A 26,549-nucleotide genomic window follows, 5' to 3' on the forward strand; every position below is an offset into this window, starting at 1 on the left:
CTTCCTGTGGAGACGAGTCTTCAGCATCACTTCTACAGACTCCGAAAGGCAAAAACCCACTTATTAGTATTCAAGTTTAGGGCAAATATAAACATTGCAGCTGAAAAACACTTCTGTGGAGGACCACAGACTGAAGATACTTTAAATCTGGACTTGTGGACACTTCATACACCAAAAGCTTCAAGGAGGTCAATTAGAGTATGAGCAAGCGATAATGTCACCTTGGTCTGTAATTCCGATACCAAGTCTAAAATCAGTTCTGTAATGTTATCTCCCATAAGTACAGTTTGAAATTGCTTAAACAGTTCTAAGTAACAGCACTTATTTTCACATGGAAAATGGTGCTTGTAAACTTGCCAGGCAGGGTCAGATGCATGGCAACCCCAGTATTCTATCTTGAACAGGAGCACTCAGGTAGGGGATGGGTGTTCTTTATGACATTAATCTCAGAAGTTCAAGAAAATAAGCAAGTAATTTAAAATGTTAACAAATATTGATTTGCAAAGATGTTTATTACAGTGTCATTTATTACGATAATGAAAAAAGAAGAAACTGTTTTACTGTCTCCAGACAGGGGAATGGTTGAGGAAATACTGGTGACTTCAAAAAAAATATTACGTAGTCACTAAAATGATATAACTTTAGAGTTTTTCCTGACATTGAAACATAATAATGCTAAATGAAAAATCAGTACACAAAATAGATCATACGATTTCAACTATGTTTATGAATGCACTGGCAATAAGAATTTAAAGAAATATGCCCAAGATTTAGTGGCTCACTCTAGGTACTCTTCACATTTTTAAATATTATCCAAAATTTTCTACCATGAGTAATCACTTTTTTTTTTTTTTTTAGGTAAAGCAACCCTTGGTTGACCTCACAGATTGCAAGGACCTTGTCAGCTTACAATCTCTTATTTTTTATTTTTTACGCCTACAGCACCTGAACTTCCTAGGCTGTCTTCTATCCAAGTACTAACCAGGCCCGACCCTTTTTAGCTTCTGAGAAGTAATTACCACTTTTAACATTAGAAAAATCCTTCAAAATATCACAAAGTATATATATTTTTAAAGTTAGAAATGTTCACCAAGATATGCTTAGTTTTTACTAATAAGCAAAATGAATCTCACATGAATCTGTTTTAAGCCTAGGTCTCTCAGACAATTCCTTCTTCAAGCTTACTACCTATGATTTAAGACATAAAATACATCTTTTATTCTCTTTCTTATCTGTTTTTCACTTTAAGAATATCCCTCTGTTTTGATATCTGACCACGTGGTCTCTGCATGGTTTTAGGGCCTTCTATTACATTCTCATTTGCAGGATTCTAAAGATCCATCCTCAGTCAAATCTGGTCTTTCTCTAGGATTCTTCCTTCATCTTATGCTTCTCTTGAGGGCTGGCCATCAGCATTGAACTTTACCCAAAGAATAAGAAAATGTCCTGATGGAGCTAAGTACTTTGCAGGCCTTTTTTACTGAAAGTGTTTGAGGTTGATGCTTACAAAAAAAAAAAAACCTATAATTTTTTTTATTCCTATTTCGGTTCATAGAATTAGAGAATCAAAAAATATCAGAGTTTGAAGGGACTTAGAAGTCTTCTAGCCCAATTTTGGTAATTTTGAAGATGAGACTGTCATAACTGAAAGTATAAGTTAGATAACAATTCCCTAAATGTATTATCTAGTTGCTACATAAAAGGTACTCAAATAAAAACACTGCGAAGACACTAGGAAGTGATGTTCCTGGTTGACATTCATCAGGCCTTCTTAATGATACCAGCTTCTATTTTGAGAGTTGAGATTCCTTGGAGTCTTGGCCTAAGCTAGGGATGGAGAAGCAGAGATAACAGAAAAGAGGAAAGGGTGATAAAGAAAATAGATTACTAAGAACGCTGCAGAGCCTTCATCTTTGAACATTTTCGAGATCAGATGATATCTTTGGTAAGTTCTGTTTAATTCTATTAGTCTACATCTACCAGAGACCACAGGACTAGGAAGAGGCAGTTTAGCCTGGAACAATGAACCACCAGATTATTCTGTGGGGAGAGGGGGTGGAAATTTCTGACCCTTTCTTGGGCAAGCGCAATCAACAGCCTTCATGAATTTATGGAACATGAGCAAACATATTTTGGTTTTCTGTCTAAAGTTTCCACTGCAGACCCTGTGGGCTTAGCCCTTCAAAACATTTTTTTTTTTTTTTTATCTCCAGGCCTCATTCCTATTATAATCACTCTCCCCTCGGCATTTTTGTCATTCTGACATTTAAATATATTTTAGCTCATAAAACATTTGTGTTATTTAGATGTTTTCCAGCCTTTTGCTCTTTCAGAAGGCATTATATAAATCTGTTGATATATCTATAAAACAATAAAGGAATAAAAGACAAAGTAATTAAAATGAGATAAAGTTAAAAGAGAATGATTGAGCCTGAAAAAGATTTAGAAGGTCCTACATGAAAAATATTTTTTAAAACCTGAAAGACTGCCTCAGAGGGTGTTAAGTGCCATTTTCTTGAAGGTGTTCAAATGGAATCTTAATGACTCTATGATGGGTTCTTTATTGTTTCTATTTCAAATATGTAATTCAATAATTCCATGAAAAAGTTACTATATGGAAAGAGCAGCCATTCTTTATCTAAAGATATAGCAAACAGTCTATATATAAAGATATAGCAAATGTTGTAACTGAATGGGTTGTTGCACACAGAGATGAGCTCCCACTGGAAATGTGGAACCAACTGCAGTAGAGATTTTAAAAATAGATTATTGCCACCTTGCTGGAGTGCTTTAGGTGAAATACTGCAAAGGATAAGAACAGCTGACCTTTATACATTTATTCCCACTTCACAATAGAAATGGCTGATAAATATTTTCCCTTTCTGTATGCACTATAGATGGATTGCCCCTCCCCAGATATTCTAGGTAATTTTCTTTTTCTCTCATAATCAAAAATAGATTAGTTTTCACGAGCAAATCACTTAAGATCAATTCTATCAAATGGCAAACCTAGAATGACTTGTTCCAATTCTGTGGCCTGCAGTGTTGGACTATTTGGCTAGGTTCCAAGAGTTATATTAGGGAAATACTTTCCCTTCAGCCACAGTTTAAAATGGAACTATGTATGTCAATAGGTATCTTGGTTCTTACATATTTATTTGCTAATTTTGTTCCCATTGTAGTGCAAACTTGATAAAAATATGAATACTTATAGAAACATTTATTCCTGAAACTATTACATATATTTTCTGTTACTAGAACATTAACATAAATAGAAGACTTGATAGATGAAGATTATTATCTTAACTATTTTCCATGCTTAACTTACTGCCCCATATTTCTTGTTCTCATTCCAGAGATCCTTAAGCAATAGTTCTTAGGCAGAAGAAAAAGAAATATAGGACAAATAATTATTAAAATTTAGTCAGACTTTTCCTTTTTGCAATGTAGGAAAGTCTGTTCAAGTTTTTTGAAGTGCTTCATCAAAAATCTGTAAACCTGATTCAGTTTCACCAACAACCTGCCAAATCGGCAGTGTAAACAATCTAAACTAGGCAATAAGTCTAAAAATTTGTTGATCTGATTTGGTAAGTCAGGTGAAAATTTAGCAGTTCTGCATATTTCCCACTGAGACTAATGAAACTGAAATCTTTTTCCTAAAGAAATCACAACCATTTGCTTGATATCATCTTCAAAGAATCATGGAGACAGAAGTTAAAAATATGAGAGAGAAGATAGTTTATAAAATTTCTTTGAAAATGATTTCCTAATTCTGAGAGTGCTCCTGGCACTGAATTCTCTATGCATGATAAACTTTTTTGGGCAAGTCACCAGCTCCCTTTGCCCATTTTTCTTTAGGAAACTTAGAACTACGGAGGATGCTTTAATGAGAGCATTAAAGAGTTTTTTATAACTAGAAAGCAACCAGACATAAGCTGCTCTTTAGTGATGTCTGAAATCAGTGAAGAAAAAAAAGAAATATGTAATTATACTGTCTTTTATCATTACCTAATTAATTACCTTTACTGGAACTTTTATGTGTGTGTATAATCAAATTATTTTCTAGTGTCACTTCCTTTCAGTCTAACTTCTTTTAGTATTTCTTGTAAGGCAGATTTGCTAGTAATGGATTCTTGCAGTTGTTATTTACTTGAGAATGTTTTTATGTTGCCTTCACTTTTGAAAGATAGCTTTGCGGGATATAAGATACTTTCAGTACTCGGTCTTCTCACTGTCTTCTGTTATCCACTGTTTCTGACAAGAAGTCAGCTATTTATCTTACTAGGGTTCCCTTATCCTCAGCTAGTCACCTCTCTCCTGCTGCTTTCCAGATTTTCTGTCTTTCAAATTTTTGACTATATGTCTGAGTGTGGATTTCTTTGTGTTTACCCCCACTGGAGTTTGTCAGGTGTTTTGGATGTGTACATTAGTGTTTTGCATCACATTTACCCATTTCTCTCTCTTCCACTTCTGGTATTCTTAATGGTGGCCTATATTTTTTGGAGGTTCTGTTCATTTTTCTTCATTCTTTATTCTTTCTGTTCTTCAGACTGCATAATCTCTAATTCTCTATCTTCGATTTCACTGATTCTTTCTTCTGACAACTCAGATCTACTATTGAGCCCCTCTAGTGAATTTTTCATTTTGGTTATTGTGCTTTTCGAGTCCAGAATTTTTGAAAAAATGTAATTGTGGTAAAATAAACATAAAATTTACCATTTAACCATTTTTAAGTCTATGGTTCCGTGGCATTAAGTACACTCACATTGTATAAACATCACCATCATCTATCTACAGAATTCTTTTCATCTTATAAAACTGAAACTTTGTACCCATTAAACAATAATTCCCCATTCCTCTTCTTGCCCCAACTCCTGGCAACCACCATTCTACTCCTGTCTTTGTGAATTTGACTACCCTAAGTACATCATATGAGTAAAATCATACTGTATTTGTCTTTTTATGACTGCCTTATTTCATTTAGCATAATGCCTTCAAAGGTCATCCATATTGTAGCATGAGTAGAATTTCCTTTCTTTTTTACATTAACTAATATTCCACTGTATGGATATACCACACTGTGTTTATCTGTTCATCTGTTGATGGATATGTGGGTTGCTTCCACTTTGGGGCTAGTGTGAACAATGCTATTAAAATGGGTGTATAGATATCTCTTTGAATTCCTGCTTTCAATTTGTTTGCGTATAATATACCCAGAAGTGGAATTTCTGGGTCATATGGTAATTGTTTTTAAGTTTTTGAGGAACTGCCATACTGTTTTGCACATTTTACATTCCTACCAACATTGCACAAAGGTTCTGATTTCTCTTCATCCTCACCAACATTTGTTTTCTGTTTTGTTTTTTAATAGTAGCCATCTTAATGGGTCTGAAGTGATATCTTATTGTGGTTTCAATTTGCATTTCTCTAATAATTAGTGATGGTAAGCAGCTTTTCATGTGCTTGTTGGCCATTTCTATATCTATTCAAGTCCTTTGTCCATTTTAATCAGGTTGTTTTCTTGCTGTTGTATTGTAGAAGTTCTTTATATACATATTATGTATACAAACACCTTATCAGATATGTGATTTGCAAATATTTACCATTAAATAGGCCCCTTTTCATTCTATTGTGTATGGAAGCTTTTAATTTTGATGCGGTCCAATTTATCAATTTTTACTTTTGTTGCCTGTGCTTTTGGTGTCCTAGCAGCATTTGGTTCTTTTCTATCATTTTTATCTCTTTAAAGATAGCCTCTATTTGATGAATCACTGCCACCACATCTTCCTTTAATTCCTTAAGAATACTTTTAGTCTTTGAACATATTTATAATAGTTGCTTTGAAGTCTTTGTCTGCTAAGTTTAATATGAGTCCCCTCAAAAGCAGTCTCTATTGTTTGCTTCATTTCTCCTGTATCTGTATCACACTTTCCAATTTCTTTATGTCTCGTTTATTGAAAACTGGACATTTTAGATATATTGTAGCAACTCTGTTACTGATATTTCCACTCCCCAGAGATTTGTTGTTGTCATTTGGCTGTTTGGTTATTTGGCTGAACTAATTCTGTGAAGTCTTTCTCTACAGTGTGTAGCTGTTGATGTTCTTGCTCAGATTTTTCCCCCTCGTATTTACATTTTAGTTTGGCTTGATAAGGATCACCCATGAGACAGCATACACCCTTAATGGTCAAAGGTTGTGCTTAAGTGCACTTAGCTAGTTAGATCTTTGCCCTTTACCGTGGTTGAGTATGGAGATAGAGCCTGCTTCCATGGTTCAGGGAGTAGGGCACAGAGTGAAGGTCTAAGTATACAGGGGCTGCACAAGGGCGGTCTGTGGGGAGCTGGAATTATTGCAGGCCCTGTCTGTGTTGGCAGTGATAAAACCCTAAGTATGTGTGACAACTCGTAGAGCTGTTCACCAGAAAAAGTGCATTTTACTGTAGATCATTTTTTTAAGTGACTGAGATTTGCCTTTTATAAAAAGGCACCTTTACATCTGTATTACTCTTACATAGCTGGATCCAATTTGATCACTGAGTTCTCAGAAGTTCACTATTTAACATTTAATGGGAGAAGAAAAACAAAATCTTTCTTATTATACTCTTGCCTACTGAGGGTCATTTCCTCTCAGAACACAATAAAGATTACACTTTTAAAAAAATCTATCATTCTAATACTTAAAAGCATATTGTAAAATAAATTGAAAGCTAGGACTCTCGCATCTAACAGCCAAGTTATGAGTGAAAACAAAAGCGCTTGAAGGAAATTAAAAGTGCTACTTTTAATAAGAAAGCAAAACAGCCTTATTACTGATACGGAGAAAGTTTTAGTGGTCTGGTTGGATAGATCAAATCAGCCACAACATTCCCTTAAGCCCGGGCCTAATCTAGAGCAAGGCTCTAATGCTTTTCAATTCTATGAAGGCTGAGAGAGGTGAGGAAGCTGCAGAAAAAAGGTCTGAAGCTACCAGAGGTTGATTCATGAGGTTTAAGAAAAGAAGCCATCTCTCTATATAAAAGTGCAAAGTAAAGCAGCAAGTGCTAATATAGAAGCAGCAGCAAGTTACCCAGAAAATCTAGCTATAATTAATGAAGGTTGCTATATCGAACAACAGATTTTCAGTGTAAATGAAACAGCCTTATATTAAAAAAAAAAAGATGTCATCTGTAACCATCTATAACTTAGGAGAAGTCAATGCCTGGCTTTAAAGCTTCAAAGGATAGGCAGACCCTCTTCTTAGGGACTAATACAGCTGGTGACTTTACCTTGAAGCCAATGTTCATTTACCATTCCAAAAATCTGAGGGTCCTTAAGAATTATGCTAAATTTACTCTGCCTGTGCTCTATAAATGGAAGAGCAAAGCCTAGGTGACAGCACATTTGTTTACAAGATAGCTTACTGAAACTTTTAAGTCTGCTGTTGAGACCTACTTACTGCTCAGAAAAAAGGATTCCTTTCAAAATATTACTGCTCAGTGACAATGCACCCAAGAGCTCTGATGGAGAGGTACAAGATTAATATTTTCATGCCTGCTAACACAACATCCATTCTTCAGCCCACAGAGCAACAAGTAACTTCAACTTTCAAGTCTTATTATTTAATAAACACCTTTCATAAAGCCATAGTTGCCATAGACAGTGATTCCTCTGATGGATCTGGGCAGAATAAATCAAAAACCTCCTTGAAAGGACTCTATTCTAGATGCCATTAAGAACATATGTGATTCATGGGAAGAGGTCAAAATATCAACATTAGCAGGAGTTTGGAAGAAGCTGATCTCAACCCCAATGAATGACTTTGAGGAATTCAAGATTTTAGTGGAAGAATTAACTGCAGATGTGGTGGAAATAGCAAGAGAACTAGAATTAGAAGTGGAGCCTGAAGAAGTGATTGAATTGCTACAATCTCATAACACTTTAATGGATGAGAAGTTGCTTCTTATGGATGAGCAAAGTGGTTTTTTGAGATGGAATTACTCCTGGTGAACATGCTGTGACCATTGTTGAAAATACAACAAAGGATTTAAAATATTACATAAGCTTAGCTGATAAAAGCAGTGGCAGGTTTTGAGAGGACGGACTCCAATTTTGAAAGAAGTTCTACTGTGGGTAAAATGCTATCAAATAATGCTGCATCTTACAGAGAAATAGTTCATGAAAGAAAGAGCCAATCGAGGTGGCAAACTTTATTTTTGTCTCATTTTAAGAAATAGCCACAGCCACCCCAACCTTCAGCAACCACCACCCTAATCAGTCAGCAGCCATCAATACTGAGGCAAGACCCGCCATCAGCAAAAAGCTTATGACTCACTCACGGCTCAGATAATGGTTAGAATTTTTTAGCAATAAAGTATTTTTAATTAAGGCATGCACATTGTTTTTCTAGATATAATGCTATTACACATTAAGAGACTATAGTGTAAACATAACTTTTATATGCACTGGGAAACCAATAAATTCACGTGACTCACTTTATTGTGATACTTGTTTTACTGAAGTGGTCTGGAACTGAACCCACAGTATCTCCAACGTATGCCTGTGCCTGATCTTTAAGTTTCCTTTGGATTAGGTTTCAAGTCATTCTTCTTCAAGTAAAAATTCTGGATTTATTTGTTACTGACAAGTCTCACAGAGCCTGAAGACACTATGACTTAAAGATCAAGGAAAAATCCAACAAATGTAAACAAAAGTAGAGATGAGAAAAATCAGGCCTGACAGAAAGAGGTGTGTAGCTGGATGCTCTGCCCTCTAAGTCCCTAAGGATACTTAACTGCACAGTAGTCTGAGGCAGAAAGTGACAGAACATCACAGCGATTCTCTCCTCTTGCTCCAGCCAGCACTTTAATTTCAAGTCAAATCTAAAGAAATCATTCTTTTTAAAAACCTTTATATAATAACAGATGAGTTCATTTATAACTCCCAACTACCTCACAATGTTGAGTACATTCATATCCTCTTACTTTTGTTGTTGTTAGTCTTCAGGGTAAAGGCAAAAACAAAATAAAAACAAATGAGCAAACAAACAAAAAAACAAAACGGAAGAAAATAAACTTGGTCCAAATCTTAAGCTGAGAGTAATTTTCTCCTTGCTCTTATAAAAGCCACCTTGTCCCTTGACAGTCACCAGTTTTTCTACCTTTTTTGACTTAGTCTACAGTCTCAGGAAATAATTTTATCTGCTCCATCCCTTTTGAAAATATGTTCTCTTTCTTTCTTTGAGCCACACGACTTGTAAAACATTCTATTAATCAAACTGTAATAGATGTGGCATGTGGCATTTCATATATCTGGGCTCACACAGTGTGCAGGAGAGCTTTGTGACTCGCCAAAGTTGAAACTGCTTGGCAGCTAGGACATGCTGATGTGGCTACCACAATTCTCACAGAGAAGAGTACTCTACCCATTGAATATCTGACAATTTGGGTTAAACGGTTCACCCACATCTTTCCCACTCCCACACCCAGACAAAATGAAGATGAACCCATGTCAGATGATTCTTGATTTCCTCAAGGAGACAACAGTGCTGAGAGGAATTACATAATTATTCCTCTGATATAACTGCAGGCGAACGAGGCAAGATTACAAAGAAAGAAAGGAGAGGGTAAAAAGATGAGCACTTCTTGTTAGGATGAAAAATGGTAAGAAGGAAACATGAAAAACCAGCTTTCTTAGTTCCAAGTATTCCCAGAAACACTCTTCTATGAGTAACAATAGAAAGACCGAAGAAAGACCATACTTCTAAATGAAGGGAACCTTTAACCATCAAGAGTACTTACTCTCACGTGTCACTATATAAAATGAGTTGAAAGGAAGGCCTACTGTTTTTGCTCAAGATTTACTTAAAATCAACTGCCACCAGTACCAGTTATTCAAAATAACTTTCTGATTAAGGTCACAAAGACATCCTAGCAGCATTTGGCAGAAATAATTGAGGGAACTAGTATTCTGTTAAAGTGCTAGCACTTTTAGTAAACTCTGGTGAGATACACTTTGATACTACAAAAATAAGATGCTTTGGAAATACTAGCTAGGGGACTTGTTCTTTCCATTATCCCTCATCACTGTCACTCAAAATAGTATCTGAGGTCTATGGCATAGGGTTTCACCATTTACTTACTACTTTATCTAAGATCTAGAATGACAGTCCCTTACAAACTTTAAATGAATAATTCTAACACCAGAAGTATTATTTTAATGATTTAAAAATATGCTGGATTCCCCGGCTCCCTTCCTTTGCTAAACCTGAGATTCTCGCCAGTTTGAGTTCGTTGAATATCCAGAGCAGTTAAGTAATGAAAGCAGACCCTTGCTGAATATCTTTCACACTGCAGAATGAACAGAATTAACCATTATCAGTAACTGCTACACATCAGTTTGTGTAGCCCTCTTCCCAAGAGCCTAGATCTCAAGTCTCTGCCTTAAAAATAAGTCAAAATTTTCCATCACAAAAATAATATGCATGTATATAAAAAAAAAAAAAAAAGAAAAGAAAAATGCTGTTGGCCTACCACTGCAACGTAACCATTGTTTATGTGCACATTTTGGTGTACTAGTTTTTTCTGTTGGGGTAGGCATTACTCACTAAACCACTGAGAGGCCACTGCCAAATTAAATAAAATGTAAAAGTTGTAACAAAAATGAATTACAATTCTTTTTTGAAATGAAAGTTTTTCATTATTACATAAGTAATATATGCTTATTGAAGAAAAAAATCTAAAATATGTAACCAAAAAGAACATGGAAAACATTACATGTCAGCTCATGTGCTAGAGCTAACTACTACTTATATTTGGTTCATAGCATTCTTTTTGCATGTACATACAAGTGACACCTTTTGAAAAAGGAATGAGACCCATTAAGCCATTAAAAATGCCTTCCATTAAAAAAGAATGGGGTCATATACACGCATTTTGTAACCTGCTAATTTTACTCAAAATAGATCTAGCATCATCATTTTAAATGGCTGCATAGTGTTGCATTATATGGCAACAGCATAAATTAACTTTATTAGGTTGTTTCTGGGGATATTTTATTGAATTAGGTGATTCTTGTGTAGTCTAATAATAATCAAAGGAGCATTCCTCCCCTTATTTCTCTTCAACTTTAATTTTTTTTTTTTTGACTGAACAACTATAATGAGACAAAAGTGATCCCAAACCACTTAACCACTCTCATTTTTAATGACAAAAATGTGGACGAGATATAAGATTGACTTTAGAAACAAAATTACTTTTGCCAGGGCTAAATACCCAAAAGAATGACTATTTAGTAATTTCTATTTATATAAAAATGAAAATAGCCTTTGCCTACTATCATTAAGAACCAAATCAACCAACCATTTGGAATTTTCATTATTGGATATATAGTTACTAAGAGACCACAGGTTTTTAAGAAAATATTTTACATTCAGAGACTAATTCAGGGTGTTAAAAATCAGCTTTCTCTGCCCCCTGGATCAGTGAGACATCCATCTTATCAGTGTACAAGCATCATGTTCGCTGGGCCTCATATACTCTATAAATAGACAAGACACAGAGGTAGAAAATAGTGCATGCAACTTAATGTCTGAGTGGTCCGTTTTTTCAAACATAACAGGGTTCCGAGATTGTGTAACAACATTGGCTGCTCCCTGCAGATACAAAAATGTCAAGATGAAATAGGTCCCTATGCTCCACCTCTACTGGAGACCCACAGAGGTGACCCATGAAGTTGATAGCGCATCATTCTGCACTTGCATTCTCTTCAGGCCCTCCTACTTCCAGGGTGCCATGGAATTCCCCAAGGCAGGGATGAGAAATGGCATTTCTGCAGGTGGTAAGACAGCTAACCCACCACCTTCTCCTATGGAAGTGAGCTGGGAAAACAGGGTAGAGTCAGGCTTTCCCTAGAGCCACTCCTTTTCGGAAATGGGCATTGTGAAGACACCGAACCATCTAGCCAGTGATTTGTGACATGAAATCACCATGGGCTAACATCAAGGGGCTCCTGGTTTTGACCTCTGCCCAAATTTCCCTTTGGGGGTGCTTTGAAGAAGTCACATGGAGAGGAGGGACACTATTTATTAACACTACGATAAAGTAGGATACATATGATAACATTACAAATATCGCATTATCTCATTTGATCATGTGAAATGGGCATTATCTTAATCACTGAGTTCAGAAAATTGCAAAAATTTCCTGGTTGATTATTAATCTTCTCTAAGTGCCAGAGGAAATCCAGAGCAAAGTCAGAGCTAGAAGGGACTTTGAGAGGTCATCTAGCTCCTGATTTTAGAGAGAATACTGAAAACACTGCAAACAAATATAAGGTCATTTTAAGATGAATTCAGGAAAAAAGTTGACATTTTCAGTACTCAAATTTCTCATTTTACAATGTCTTTATGTCTTATCTAGTGGCCCTCAAATTTTAATGTGCATCAGTACCACTTGGGGGGCTTGTTAAAACATAGAATGTTGGGCACCACCCCCACAGTTTCTGAATCAGTAGGTGGTGGATGGGGCCTGAGAATGCGCATTTCTCAGAAGTTCCCAGGTGGTGCTGATGCTCAGGGTTCTGGGACTGTGAGGCCCACGGTTCTAACCTAACCCTTCCTGTCCTGAACCCTTATATTCTCAATGGAAATAGATACTAGTTGGTCATTATTTCTTGGTAGTGAAGCACACATATCTTTGAATAACAATTCAAGAGTCCCCTTGCCATTTTTTTCCCCTCCGGGCTAAATAATAGAAGTTCTCTAACATCTTATTATAGGTATCATTTTCAACCCTTTAATCATTTTTTGAGGTTCTTTGTTGAGCCCTCTCCAAATCTTTTTTAGTTGTGGAGACATGAACTAGACCCAGATCCTTAGTCAGAGACTGGCTGAGACTGAGGATAAAGGGAAAAATGACTCACAGATTCATACGATATACTCCTGTTTATTAATCTCCAATACCCAAGCTTGCCTTGTTCGCTCCCTTCTGATTCATGTTCTTCTGACTCCTTTATGAGCTACAGTAATGCTTACTTGATTTTCGTAATTCCTTTCTTCTGAGATGTTCAAAGCACTTCTCTATTTTAACAGTTGAATCAACATCCTAAATCAGTGCAGGGTCAAGTAACTTGTTCAACTGCCTATCAGTTCAGGAGGGGAGAAAATATCTGGAACCCAAATTCAGAGTTCTGTCCAAATATCATTATATGGAGAAAGATGCTTCTTACATTTATTGGACTTTATATAAGGATTACATACTCCACATAATAACAGTTCCAGGTGTAGGCAAAACTACTGAACTTCCTTCCTTTGTGGGGCACTATAACAGAGAATGGGAGTTGTGGATAAAGCTCCTTGGGTCGGTCTTCTCATTCATCTCTGTAACTTCCCCAGCTGCTAGAACAGAGGGTAACAGCACCCCAGATGGCACTGCAGTCTGTCCTAGTCCTATTTGGAAAAGTCCAGAGGAACTGAAAACTAGCCCATGAGCTACTCTTGACCCTCCCCACATTATCTTGTTTTCCATTTTTTTCATTTTTATATTCTTTTTCCTGTCAATGTACTCAGTGTGTATGTCAAGGGCCCAGCCTCTGTGTACTGCCTAATTTTAGCATGTGAGTTCTTTGAGAGTGGGAACTATGCTTTCTTTGTGCATTGTATGTGCTCTAGGGGTGCTTAATGCATGCTAAATAATAACAACAGTCCCAGTATTTCCAGGAGAAATCAGATAAGGCAGGCAAAGCTGAAGGCATCCCTCTACTCACTGTTCCTTTCGTTTTAGATAAAACAGTTGAAATTCAATATAACAAAGCCTATTCCTATGAAATTTCCTTTTGAAAGAGAACATTCTAGAGATGTGATCACTGAGCACTTGCATTTGGCTCCAAACCAGAAGACAACCTGTTAGATAATGTTAAGTTCCCATATAGCTATGCAGACAAGTTACCCATTAAAAATCTCATGTGGATGAAGGAGACCCAGAGAAAAGATTTCTCTTTGCTTCCCTGAAAAATCCCTCAAAGCTTCAGAGAAGAAAGCTAGTCTCTAGGAATAAAGTAACAGTAAAAGAAATCTACTGCAGTCAGGAGCTACTCTGTCAGAGCCTCTTGGTCTGTGAATGTTAAGAGGAAGAGCGCTAGGACAAGAGAGCAGGCCACCAGGAAGACATATCTGCACAAAGTTAATGGCAGTGAGGGCGATGGTGATGGAAGGTGCAGGCATGCACAGCACATGGTTGAAACCATGGGCTCGTGGACATTTCTATATGCCACAAAGCTGTTCACTTTTTCTCAGCATCTGGACCCCCATTTGTGACCCTGAGTCACACTCAATGTGATCTGTCATGGCCAAGGTCAAAACTAGTCGATATAAACTCTACTCATGAGGGAACCATAACCAGCATCGCTGTCAGGCACACAGGATAAGAACTAGCGAAGAGAATCACAGCACGAGCAAGCAGGAGAAACTCCAACACTGACACATAATAAAAATGACTCCTCTTTCATTCACCTATTCACTCTCTCATAGCACATAAATCATTAAAACAAATATTCTAAAAGTGTTTATGAGCATTTTTTTGCAACTCCTAACAGAACACATGCTTCCTAGTAGTGAAAACACCTATGGAAACTTCTATTAAATTAAAAACACTTCTTTAAAAACACTCCACTGAGATTCTGATGATGCCTTATTAACAATTAAAAGAAAGAATAAGAATAGTTACTTTCTTTGGATAAAAGTATATATTATGAAGCATATATTGGAACAGTCTTTTACTGCTGAAGATGTCATTACAGACTTTTCTGTTATAATTACAATTAATCTGGACTGCAAATTTCTCTTCTGCTCAATAAAAAAAGTTTTAAAAAAATCTTCTTTCCAAAAATAGCCCAAGAACTCAGTTCTATTTTCCTTTCTTACATTCTTTTCCTACTAAATGTACCACTGAAACATTTCCTTTCATTGTTGACACTTTAGGTCATTTGGATTTAAAATCAGACAATACATAATAACAAAGAAGTCTTTAAATAAAGCTTTCAAAATGGGAAAATGGCATTTGAGGGCATGCTTCCCTCCTTGCTCATAGAGATGACAGAGAGACAGGGAAGGCTGGTTGGTAAGCAGTTACTACATTGCCTATTAAAATTGTTTCATTGAAATCAATATTCCTAGAGGGGATATAATTTATGTGTTAATTGATAAAGGGATTCCTGCCTGGTTATGTGTTACAAGGAAGTTGTATGGCATGAGGTCAGTGTACTCCAAACACACTTCAAACTAAGCAAGGTGATTCTGATTTAATTTAAAATATTCGATATTAAAATCTCTGGTTTTCTTCAATCAAATTTAAGTTGGCAATGACTTATTAAATTAAGGGCAGTTAAAAATTAGAGAATTTCATGGCCTTTGGTTAATTCTGATAACTAACTCAATCTTCCAGAAGATGCTTTCAATTACTTTTAAAACCTTCCTCTTAAAAGTATTTTATTTTTTTAAGGGCTTCTCCTTAGGAGTATATGGGTCTATTTTTAAACACAAAATCTTCCTTTAAAAAAATGAAAACATCTATCTATATAAATTTTACAAAATTACATTTGACACTCCATTATTTCTGGAGCATAAGCTTGTAGTTCAGGGTAAGTATAATAGAACAGGAACCCACTTTTAACTTTTATAAGAGTTAGGTTACTGTAGAAAATAAAGCTCAATGACACAACCATTTCCATTAACCAAATATTTTAACAGGTAAAAAAAGTAGTAACTTACACATTGCTTGGCAAAGATAAAAATAGTAAGAATCAAATACTTTCTTTTGGGGAAACTGAATAAAGCAGGTTTCTTGCAGTAGGATATATTAAAAAAAAAAAAAAACCTTTGGCCACCACTCTTAGAATCCTCTAAAGTACACATCCCAAAGTTTCCGGTTTTCCCCAGATGTAAAAAATTACTATGATAGTAACATCAGGAAGATTTAAAGAGAAAAGAACAAAGAGAAATCTTAAAAATTCACCCAGTACTTACAAGTACTTTCAAAGGAAATCTGAGCCGCAATTCTTCAGAAGATTGCTCTCCCGATCATGAACACAATCTGAAGTCTAAAATAGATATCCTATCACATTAGGTCGAGAAGTGACATTTCAGTTTAGTAACTTCTACTTGGGTAAACAGCTTTACAACTCATAGAACAAACCCTGGCTAAAATTAACTGCACCGGCAAAGCAGGCAGGAACTCGCTGATCTGCATCGTGTGTGCCGGGATTTATTCACTAAGACAACATCGGTGTCCTCTTAATGGGAAATGTGGCCAAGGGGCGTGCTCTGGCGAACAATACACAGCATCATGATTATGCTAATTATTGAATTCAGTCCAATAATACTAACTTCTTTTAAGTTGTATTCGCAAGTACTGACAAAGAAAAAGAGTAAGCTCTTTTTCACAACAGGCATTCACTTGAATTTTTAGGCACATTCGCATCAGAAAAAACTTTGGCAACAAGGTGGCAGTGCTGTATGCTCTTCACAAGGAAAAGCCAAGTAAAAGGACATTCTGTCAGATTTTCAACAGTATGACTAGATGTGCTACTGTGTAAAATTAAATAGGCATCAAATACACATACCAATAAGTCCATCAAGAAGTCGCCTTGAATGAGAGCTTTTTTCCTTAACGTCTAATGAACTAAAATTTCGTTTACTTGCTTTCTGGCTTTGTCTTCTGCACCTCCCAAGGAGCTGCTATGAGGACACAGGTTCACTAATAAATTATAACTAAGAACAAACATCTCAAATATTTGCAAAAGGTATCATCCTTGGCAAGAAGCATTTTGAAGTGCATTTAATTGCCTGGCTGGCCGGAACTAGTAAATTTTCCTTTATAGGTAACTGACCATCTATAAAGCATGTTGAAGCTCCAGTTGACAGCTAAAGACCCCAAGCATACAGCTGATATTCAAAAGAAAGTTAGAAAACATGGAACTTCTTTTAAAAAATATAAACTCCCTTACTAAGTACAACTTTGATAAATATCAGAGACACAGAACTGCTTAATATCTACTCAAGAGATTAAGGTTCAGCCTAGTTTGTTTTAGGCATTTAAGTTTTGATGACATATTTGGCTCCTACTAGACATTTTATGAAAAATACCAAATCATGTTAAAATATCACTCAAATCTCTAAATATCTCTGGGAGATGTCATTTTCCCAAATTTTAAACGGATGAGTAAACAGCAAAATTCAGTGATTGTCCAAGGCTCCTCTCTGAATCAACAGTAGATTACCCCAATCTCCCTCCTAACCTCTCTATGACATGTCTTCCATATTAACCATTTCACTATAATCCTATAGCTCTTTCCAGAACTGTTTGTTTTCCTAATTTTAAAATGTCATGTCAGTTTAGATTTCAAGAGATTCATTCTACTCAGTTCTCAATTCCCAGGTCTGAGCTCAGGGGCTCACTCTTTAACTTACTATTGCTGGCGCTGGCAAGTATCTTGTAACATAGACATGACCATGTCCTTACAAAGCACTGTCCACCTGTAGCCTGTGTACCTAAAGTGGCAAACGAGTTGCTTTTCATTGGCACGAGCTGGTAACCACCAGAACAATCCCTCTCCCGGTTGTTTACAAAAACTGCTGGCTGCTAGGCTGGGATTCCACCCCCACTGCCCAATCTTAGGCAGCTGTAGCCAGCACTTGCTCCGCCCTTACGAGATGGTAGCTGCTGTGCACTTAGCACCACCCCAACCCAAAGTCACCAGAGGTGGGCATTTCCCACACGATGCCAAAAGGAAAAAAGTTAGCACTTATCAAAGATGGCTGACCTCTGATTAATAGAATTAATTCTCAGTGATCTACAGTAAACTTACTCGGAAATTCCTAAAGCCAAAAGAGGACACTGTGAGACTATTTTTGACACAATTATCTTTATCCTATTATGTCACAGATCGGTTTCTAAGCCAAAACATTATTTCTTCCCTAAACCAGAAAGAAAAAGCAAATACACCAAGTACAATTATGCATCAGAGTTTTCATCAGAGAATATGATAAATCCATTATACTGATGGCAAGGGATTCTGTGCACTTTTCCAGTTCCTCACATGTTCATGCTAAGTATGACTCCACTGTTTCTTTCAACAGTGGCCACACCTGTTCCAAAAAGTAAGAACCAAAACATTCCAAAGGAAATAGTGTATCTTCCAATTTACATTAGTCACTCTGCTGCCTCCTTTTCATTAGCGAAAATAATCTGAGTCAACTATACTTCTGTTCTAGGCATACTTATGTAGAGAAAATTCTGTGTGCATCATTAAAAGCAAGATAAATTCTTCCCATTCATTCCTATAATTTTTTGGTAGTGGGGGAAGAAGGCCAGGAAGCACTATGCCAGTGGAAGGTAGTGATCTATGGGATCTTAGTCCAATAGATCCAGAAAATTAAAAGAAAAACAAAAGAAAAAACAATTGTTTTTATGAACTTGCATTAATGAATTAACCTGGATATATAACCTCTAGAACATCTACATATATAATTTTAAATTTTCTAGTAGTCACATTAAAAAAGTAAAAATAAACAAGTTAATTTTAATAATCTATTTTATTTAATTCAATATAGCCAAGATATTGCCATTTCAACATGTAATGAATATAAAAATTCCTAATGAGATGGTGGGAGAAATGGAAAGCTGAAGAACTGAGACAGACTGAAAGAGGAGGAAAAATGATTTAGAAAGGAGAAAGAACTAAAATGAGGGCAAAGAGACCAAAAGGAGGGGAAAAGAATTTCTTCCTAGGCATGCTTTCACTTATAAAATCATGTCATAAATATTGGAATATTCCCGTTCCAGGGCTAGGTGCGGGGGGCAGAGAGGAAAGACAAGTTTTGTATTCAATGAGCTCACATGTTGGTGACCACCCAGGCAAATACACTCCAGGAGGTGCAGTTATTTGCTATGTGCTACAGGAGCACACATGAGGATGGGAAGAGGAGAGCAGCGCGGTTTATTTTTTAAATAGAGGTTATTTTCTAATGAAAATTTAAATATATGTTCCGGAATATCTCACGATTCTTAAGTTTATTTTGGAACCTTAGAAAAGTCATCGATAGATCATGGAGAGATCAGTTATTCTAAAATATTTAAAAATTATATCTGGAACCAGCAGGAACATTACCATTCTGAGCTATTTGTCATCTTCGGATTAAACCTGGTTATGTGGTCCAACTAATAAAGGAGGTAGGGGAGGGAAAAAGTAGAAAGGGGAAAAAAATTTGCATTTCACCATGATTCTCAGTTTTTCAGAGGATGACATAAAACACTCAAAAGCTTCATGCTAAAAAAATAATAATAATAAAAGCTTCATGCTAATAAAAAAATTAGGGAAAAAACTCTTCTTTGGATTGTAGCTGTGGAATCAGAAAGCCCGAGGTTCAAAATGCAGTCCCCCACCTTCCAGCTAGCTATATGACCGCAGGCAACTTAACTGGCTTCTGTGAGTCTGTTCCTCATCTGTAAAAGTGTTAATACTGACATCAAGTGTTAAAACTCACTGACGGCACACAGCCCTGACACAGCAGCTCTCCATAAAGGGCCACAGCCTTATCACACCTCTCCTACCATCAGTATAGTCCTTGCTAAAGATCAACTTGGGATATTTACTGAGTGAGGATTAAAGGCTCCCTACTTTTACAGCCTAAAAGATCAAAAAAATAAAAAGTTAAAAGGGGTTTCAAATGATTAAGTATTTCAGGGAAACCTATCTCTTTGAAAACTCTATAGTATTGACAGCCTGATCAATTTTCTCAATTATATCACCTCTTGTTGCTAGCCTAAGGTTGAATCAGAATTTAGGGTCACTGACTAAATAGTATATATGTACAATTTCCATACCTTGGCTGATGGTACAGTAATAACCTCTATTTGTTCCCACTTCCCTTTATTCATATCTTTGGGTAGTTCCTTCCCACAATGCCTTTGGGTTATTACATACGGCACAATGCCACTGGCATAATTCATAGCTATTCAGTCTGTCTTAATACTTCAAAAATGGATTAAAAGTACCAATTTATACAGATATGAACAGAGAAATCTAGCTCAAAGAATAAACCATTTTTTCTTCAGCATTTTTTTGGTAATTTAAAAGAAATACATAGTAACAAACCCTTCAAAAGTTATTTGTAAAATTTTGATAAACAGCTAATTCAGCATAATTTTATAACATAATTTATATCAGGGCTATGAGAGTATGACTTGCTATTGTTTAAAGACTTATTAAAACAGAGTTGAATTTTTAAAATATTTTAGGATTCTATTGAGCAATTTTACCCTTTCCATACATTCCCAATAGTTGTCCATTTAACAAACATTTGTTAAACAGTTGCTTCCTGCCCTTATGAAACTCCCAAGCATTTGCAAGATTTGTATGAATGGCAGGATGCCCATGACAATAGCGGAAAATGGTATAATTGACAGTTCTGTCTTCAAGAGGCTTATAATCTGATAGTAAATGTGGCAGTATAATGTATTTTCCATTCAAGGTTGGGACAGACTTAAGTTATATGTGGATTTTCTACTCCGCAGAGTTGGTGCCTCAATCCCTACGTTGTTCAAAGATCAACTGTATATGAACTTTCTATCTTATAAGAGATTAGTCAGTTAGCATTCCAAAGAGTAAAAATTCATTCCAGTGGAAATCTAAGAAAAGAAGAGGAGGCTTCCAGTTGTGGTAATCAAGAAAGGCATCTTGGAGAAAGTGACATTTGAACTGAGCGTTTGCATGCTGATAGGCTTTTAACAGCAAAAGGACTGGACAGAACATTATATCGAACAAATAACATAAGCAAAGATACATAAAAAGGAAAAATATAATGTCTAGGGAATAGCTTGGATTCAGATTTCAGCTTTTTTAATTAAAAGCTGTTTGACTACTAATTCCTTAATTTCTCCAAATCTGTACTATAAAGTACCAGTGAGAGTACGGAGTCCACGGCAAGACTGCATGGGTTCAAATTCTAGCTTCATCACCTAGTAGTTATTGATCTTGGGCAAATACTCTCTCTGCACTTTAGTTTCATCATCTTTAAAATGGAGATAATAATATACATACTTCATAAGATTATTAGTAAGACTAAATGAATTTACACTTGTAAAGAATGTAGAAGAGTGAACAGAAACCTGGTGCTTAATATACAAATATTTCATTAAATTAGTAAACTCAGGTTTGTGCATATACAGAAAGATAGACAGATACGTATGAATATAGATAAATAAATATAGCTATATCACCAAGCAAAGCACCTGGTATGTAGCAGGTGCTAAATATATTTTTAATATTTTCCCCTTTGTCTGGAATTCACAGAGTTACACTAGCACACAAGGGTAAAACATGTTTTCATGTACCCCAACATTAGCATTCCCTCAGTTAAAAGAATAGAGATTGTACCTCCTCCGCTTTAAAACTGGGGGCTTCCACTTTTCTCTAGGAGATAACAATTCTGCACTTGGTAATATAAGATGCTAGGCTTGAAACTGCTAGACAGACATAGATAGCATGGCTGCCAGATACAAAGGAGTATTAATAGCTTATATAATAAATATATCTTAAATGGAAAAATAAACATAGGTTTATTAAGTACGATTTGAACCTCTATAATTTATTAGTATAGAAACCAATCCAAAACAAGAAACCTTAAATATATCATAACTTGAGATTTTAGGGAAAACATCAGATTTAGAGCCACAATAATTCAAAAGGTAGGTTAACAAAATCTTACTAATTCCAGTTTAATTTGGCTTCAAGTAGTTATGTATCCAAACTGAAAATACTTTTAAATAGTTTTATTACTTGAATCTATTAATAAAATGTTAAACTGAGTTCCCTCCATTTTTTAAGATAAAAGTACTAAAGATAGTTAACAGATATTTTTAAAAAGACTGCTAAAAGTACTTGAAAATATTCTGCTATGTAGAAATAAGTAAAATGTTCCTGTAACGTTATTCTATTTATTTGTTTAGAAATCTCTTTTTCACAGATAATGCAAAGGAAAATTTCACCCATCAAAAATCAAACTTTATTGCCAATTCTGGGTTGCTGACTAGCATCTGAATTAATGAGTTGTGTGTGCTAATTATAAATATCTACTTCTTGGTTTACTATTCCAATTATAGGAAAACTATTAAGAATCAGGCAGCAAGTTTTTAATTCCAAAATCTTTTGGTACATTAGCACCAAATATTAATTTATTTCAATCCACACTGCCTCACAAGCAATCAAGTCTACTTCGAGAGCATCTACAATCTTTTTAGGGTAAGGGCTATCCTACTTCTAACTTTAAATCTAAGGCTTTCTGAAGAAAAGAGAGCTGCAGGAGAGTATTTTCATAGAATCATCAACTGGTTTCATTCAAACCCCAACTCCATCACTTACTAACTTTGCAACTATAGGCAAGTTAGAATTCTCTCTGCCCATTTGTAAAATGAAGATAAGAATCCACCTCCTAGAATTGTCATAAAAATGAGTTAACACACATACAGCACTAAGATTTGGCACAGACTTTTAATATATATATTTTAGCTATATAAAATAAAAATGAAGGGGAACTCCTGATTGAACCACCTGTATGTGGGAATTAGAGAATCTATTTCAGAGTTCTGGGTGTTTAGGTTCCCTATCTTATTTCAGATGAATAGAGAACTTGCCCAAAGTTGCACAACAGCCCAAAGCCCCCAGTTTTACTTTTAATAATTTCAAATATATTTTTATGGCTCCTGCTATTCCACTAACAAGTCTCTGAGCATTTTTAAGATTTGTTTGAAGGGTATATGCCCAAGTGTATGGTAGAATACAACACTTGGTACCAATTTACCAAGAAACTTGGGAAATCAAAACTTTATTCTCTAACTTTTAATAGTTTTGCTATAAATGGATGTGGTCTGTTCCCAACCAGATAAACTGAGAAGTGGTCCCTTTTAGGGTAAGCAGTTTGAAATCAACCTCAAACTAAAATAGATGAAATATTTATAAGAGATTCTAATTTCACTTGACTACAAGAATCCAGTAGGTAACTAGTTTCTTCGGGGGTACAGCCTAGGGTCTTGATGATAAACATACACAATTCATTTTAACAAGTGAGTGCTCATTTTTCAAAGTTGCAGTGATAAGCAAAAAACCAGAAGGATTAAAAACTCAGCTCTAAGAACTATAAGAGCCCAGTAATTATAATAATCCAAGAGGCCATTCTCAGAAACACCCGAGACCAGTTCCTTTACAGAGGCCCTGGTTCACAAAATGAGAAGACAAACAGTACTGGGATATCTGTGGGTTGATTATAGACTAAAATAACAGAAAACTATCCATTTTTGACCTCGATGCTTCCTTGTAAGAATTGGTTTCTCCTTTTTCTTTACGTCATATTCCTCTCTCTCCAATTGCCAAAAGCAGGAGCCATTTCCCAGATCTTTGACTCAGACCTGTTTTTAAAAACGCTTTTAAAAATAACTAAAAATTACTCTTTTTAGTTTTGCACACTGAGACCCTTTCATGTATATCACATCTAAGGAGGAGCCCTTAATAGATCCAGATTTCTTTAAAGCTTAAAAAAAAACTTTTTAAAATTAAGATGGGTGGAAGGGTAAAAAGGTAGCATATTAATAAATTCTAACTATCATTCTGATTTTGAATAAGAAAAATGCTGTCCTCATTATTCAAGCTTATAAGATACGAGATTATAAAATAATAAGCAGCCAGGTAGACAAAGGGTATTCTATTTGTTCACACACAGCATATCACGATGTATATCCAAATCACAACATCCCACTAGTACTACTTTTTGTGTGTGTCAAATAAGCCATCTCTTTTCATAAAAGTGTAGTGGTGAGTCAGCGTCTGAGAAAAATAATTACGATAAAGGGCAAACAACCCAAAACACCCCCCAAATAATATCCAAAACAATCTCTCTGAGATCATTTACTAAAGTAATACCTTTGAAAATGATCTTTAACATGTTAATTCTGGGTACTGAAGAAACAAGAAGAATAAATCACATTTAAGTTATGATTCTTTAGAATGTGTTGGACAATTCTGAGACACACTGGGAAAAAAAAGTATTAAAAATAGCCAAGAGAAGGACTACGCAGCAGCTAAAACACAAAGGCCAGGGGTGAGATCAAAATTAGAAACATATAATGTCTGGAGAACTGTCCTTATAAGGGTATCTTTAAATCAGTAACTAAGTAAGGATAATCCACTGGGCAAAATAAACAGCTGCCATCATCATAATTGCTGATTCTCCATTTCTCATTCAGAAATCTCTGGAGAGTCTCAGGAGACAAATATAACATGACTTCATGCTATTATGTTCAATAATATTCAACAGTGTTTGGAGGTATTTTTAAAGCCAGTCTCAACTTTCCTGGTCCCAGATGAGAAACTTTGTATACTTTTATCTTTCCTTTCTATAATAGTATGAAAAAACAATAGAGGATAAAACTTCTGCTGAATATTTCTCACCATCTAGTATACCATATTTACTTACATTCGCCCACCTCATGGATTTCCTGATTCGCCAGAGTAGGCTGCTGTTCATTCTCATTTATTCATTGGACTCGCAGGGAGCTTCTTAACCTGGTGCCACACACCAGAGAAATAAAGATTCTACTCTATAAGTTTAGAGTAATGTGGAAGACGGATACACAAATAATTATAATACGGTGTAGGGCCAAAACAGAAGTCTGTACAAGAGCAAAGGCTGCAATTCTCTGGTGCTTTGGGAAGGTTTTGCGATGGAAATGACCAGGCAGAGAAAAGGTGAAAGCCATTTTATGTAGAGCAATCAGTACAGGCAAGAACTCAAGAGGCAGGAAACAGAGCATGTTTTGAAAATAGCAAAAAATGTATGTGTCCAGAGTGCAAGTGATGGGATATGAACGGGAGAAGAGGTAGATTAGGCTGAAAAAGTAGATTGGCATGAAGTTGCTGAGGTCTTTCTGTGCCATGCTAACACATTAAATTAGTCCATTATCCTGCAGCCCTGAGGCTCTCAACTCTGGCTACACATTAAAATCTCCCAGGATGCTTTATAATAAAATACTGATGCCTGATATTTGTTAGTATCTTTTTTTTTTTTGGTCAGGATGGGGCCTGGGCATCAGTATTTTTTAAAAGGTTTCCCATATAAATTCTAGTATGTGGTCAGGGGCAAGAACCACCATTGTAGGCAGCAGGGAGGCAATACAATCGTATAAGTAGAATGGTGATGTAAACACATTTTTTTAAAAAGCTGGGCAACAGTGAAAAGAGTAGACTAGAAGCACAGAGACTAAGAAGGAATATCAGTTTATAGGCTACTGAATACAGGCAAGAAGTAAAAGTCTAATAGTTATTAACATTTTCTGGGTCACTGACCTGTGTGAAGGTCAATGAAAAAGGCTCAAAGTACTTTCTTTAGTAAAAATGCACATGTCAAAAAATGTACATCTATCTAACTTCAGGGGATCATGAACTTCTTTGAGAAACGGACTCAAGGTAAGAAACCCTGGCCTAAAGGCAGCGATGAGAAAGGAGAGAGACTTCTGAGGTAGAATTAATAGCATTGATGACTTTCAGGTGAGGGGAAAGAAGAGGCACTACCATTCCTAGCTCGAGAGTTATAGACAATAAACACGTACTGTGCACTTACTTAAATGTCAGGGACCATACTAATACTTAACATGCATTACTTCATTGAATTTTCCCAATTCTGTAAGACAGATTGCTATTACACCTATTTCATAATTGAAGAAAATGAGATTTAGAGACATTAAGTAGCTTGTCCAAGGTTACATGACAGTAAGTGGTGGAGCAGGAATATTATCCCAGACAGTATGACTTCAGAGCTTGCGGTATTAACCTCTTTCTGTGTTACCTCTGGTGAGCGGTCCCCATTAATTAAAGAGGAGACAGGAGGATAAAGCAGGAGTAGGTTTAAGGTGAGAGGAGGGTGTGGTTGGGGTAGGGTATAAAAAAATTACGTTTAGATGTGCTGTGTTCAAGATAGTAAAAAACATAGATGATATCTGTTAATCAGAAAAAAATGTAGAAAGCAGCTCAAAAAATGAGAGCATAAGATATAGTAATAGAAGGTTTACGGAATTCTCTCCATGTGTCTGGCACTCTGCTAAGTGCTTTCTCACCGTGGTGTGAGCACCATCATCATCTTCCCTTTACAAGTAAACAGGCATGGGAGATCAGGGTCACCCAGCCAATAAATAATGGAGTCTGTCTTCTTAACCCCTAACCTAGATCTCTCTGGCAGTACAAAGAAGAGTAGAAACCATGGTGTCATAAGGGGCAGCATCTCTCAACCTGTTCTAAGATAGACCTTTGTTTTTCTTTTAAAGCATTACATAAAAAATTTTTGACATTTATCCATTTTCATGACCTAAAGGATTTTTATATTGTTTCAATTATTTGAGAATAGAGATATCTCTGACTCAAACAATTTAAACAAATATTAGAGATACATTTTCACAGGAAATATGCAAACTTGGGTGCAAACCTATGTAAATGACAAAGCATGACACAAATTCCATACAGTGTTATAATCA

The 26,549-nt window shown here is 35.9% G+C and overlaps 1 protein-coding gene across 6 annotated transcripts in view; it reads right to left on the reverse strand.

Moving 5' to 3' along the window:
• SLC20A2 (solute carrier family 20 member 2) overlaps positions 1 to 26,549 on the reverse strand; it is an 87,369-nt gene that overhangs the window by 44,533 nt on the left and 16,287 nt on the right. Inside the window, exon 1 of one of the 6 annotated variants that reach the window (XM_023519775.1) lies at positions 15,998 to 16,438. The exons of the other annotated variants lie outside the window; for them this stretch is intronic. The gene's annotated coding sequence lies outside the window, so the exon portion shown is untranslated. Of the gene's footprint in view, positions 1 to 15,997; positions 16,439 to 26,549 lie in introns of those variants that run through there. 6 annotated transcript variants of the gene reach the window in all.

Source organism: Pteropus vampyrus, unplaced genomic scaffold, assembly GCF_000151845.1.
Source record: "Pteropus vampyrus isolate Shadow unplaced genomic scaffold, Pvam_2.0 Scaffold8, whole genome shotgun sequence".
NCBI lineage: Eukaryota > Metazoa > Chordata > Mammalia > Chiroptera > Pteropodidae > Pteropus > Pteropus vampyrus.